The sequence below is a fragment of the Cariama cristata genome, unplaced genomic scaffold (assembly GCF_000690535.1).
Source record: "Cariama cristata isolate BGI_N322 unplaced genomic scaffold, ASM69053v1 scaffold14522, whole genome shotgun sequence".
NCBI classification, from domain to species: Eukaryota; Metazoa; Chordata; class Aves; order Cariamiformes; family Cariamidae; genus Cariama; species Cariama cristata.
The window spans coordinates 20,063-22,033 of NW_009603358.1; the positions used below are offsets into that span (position 1 = coordinate 20,063).

The 1,971-nt window shown below is 42.3% G+C and overlaps 1 protein-coding gene across 1 annotated transcript in view; it reads left to right on the forward strand.

The window, feature by feature from the left end:
• LOC104157715 (neural-cadherin-like) overlaps window positions 1-1,971 on the forward strand; it is a gene marked incomplete at its 5' end in the record, with an annotated part of 41,952 nt that overhangs the window by 4,742 nt on the left and 35,239 nt on the right. The gene's annotated exons all lie outside the window — the stretch shown is intronic.

Consider the following 1,971-nt stretch of genomic DNA (forward strand, 5'->3'; position numbering starts at 1 on the left):
AAAAAAAAAAAAAAGAGGCAGCTTTTACCCTGGCTATAGTTCCTTGAGGGGTGGGAGGTTGCAACCTCAGAATGTCCCACAAACAAAAATAAACGCAAATTCGAGGCAGCCTTTGCCATTCTGTGGCTGACTGGGTTGCTGTCAATGGCAGTGAAAAAGATAGCATGATAGACGCCATTTGTTAAAACTGTGGATGGTGTAAATGTAGGTTTTTGTCATCAACCATTTTTATTTTAACACACTCAAAGTCTGGCTTGTATCATGTTTGTAGTGCTGATGCTATGCTAGCTGTCAGTCTGTCTGCTTCACCGTTATGGGCAGTTTTATGCTCGCTGCATGTGCTTTAAGATGTCTGGATGCAAACAAGCTATCATCTGTAAAGCTTGGAGGGATGCTCTCGGCAGGGGTTAGCAGATTCCTTCAGCTGCCAAGGCTTAAGAGTTGTAGCTGGCAACTTTGTGCTAACATACTGGGCTTTGGGCTGGAGTTAGCTTGCGCTAAGCTAAGCTCAGAGCATGGGCAGAGCCAGCGCAGACCTGCTTGTGGTTGCTATATGATCCTCGAAATACCTTTGCAATGCAGTTTGCAGGATGGAATGCAATGGAAGGGGAATGGAATTCCCAGTTGCTGTTGGGAAGTAAGGCATGTTGTTGTCACATACAAGTAAGTGACACATTCCCTATTTGCCAGAAAACATCGGGGGGAAAAAGTATGATCATTAAGCGCATAAAAAGGGGTTTTTTTTGTGAATGGTTACAATGTCTCAGTAATGACTCTGTAGATTAAATTAGAACTGTTCAACAAGTGACACGTTCCCTATTTGCCAGAAAACATTGGGGGGAAAAAGTATGATCATTAAGCACATAAAAAGGGTTTTTTTTGTGAATGGTTACAATGTCTCAGTAATGACTCTGTAGATTAAATTAGAACTGTTCAACTCAAATCTGTTTTTCACTTTCTGCATGTCTTTCTAAAAACAATACTTAACCACTAAACTGAACAGTTTTAAGTCATTTTCATTTCAATCTTTCTTGAGTTTTTGATACATTTTGTCTTTCAGTACAGCAAGAGAGTGATTAACTCTAAAGCCCTAGCTTTTGTAGTCTGTTACACACCCAAACATCTATTCACAGCAGGATTTTCAGAGATGTGAAACAAAATGCTACAACCACCCTAAATGTCCTTTTAAACCAAGACGAGTAACTTCCCACAGGCAGAGGTCCTTGAGTTTTTTTGCAACTAAGCAGCACAGCATTTCAGTGTGCTTTTTGACATCTTTCTCCTCCCCTTTCCTATTTTGAGTTAATATTCTGATAGTGATGGGTCGTTGTTCCTTCATCTCATTTTTGGATGATGCTGTAGCTGCCTGCCAGTGTGTCCATGCCCTGCAATCCCTGTTCTGCTTCCAAAAGGCTGTGTGCTACCAGGGTGGCTGCATCTGTATCCTCCTGGTAGAATAAGGAGTTTGTGTAATACCAGCATGGGTATGAGTTGAAGCCTCGTTGTTTGGCTAGAAAAATGGCAGGGTAATTAAAGAGGTGAGCTCCTCTTAAAAATCACTTCTGATGCTACGTTGTGAGCTCTAGCTCTTTGTTGTGCTGATTTGCTGCTTCTGAGCAGATGGGACACCCAACGTACTGAATAAACACTTGCTGGGGACGAAGGTTTAATCACTCTTTGTACCTTGAAGCGGCAGGTAATTAAAAAGTACTTTAGCTATAACATAGCTGCGAGCTAATTAAATTTGAACGGCATCCCCAGAGAGAGTGAGGACACAGTTTATGACTGATAATGTTCTACCAACATCCATATTGATTGTGCGGTAATTACCAGTGTTGACTGCTATTTGTACAAAGCATGTCGTGTAGTATTGGGATCACGGCTCTCTTGCAAGCCCGCCCTGCTGCAATCGCTGCGGCTGGTTGGAGGGTGGGGAAGAGTTGTTTTGCGTTTTTATTCCCAGCTTCCTGC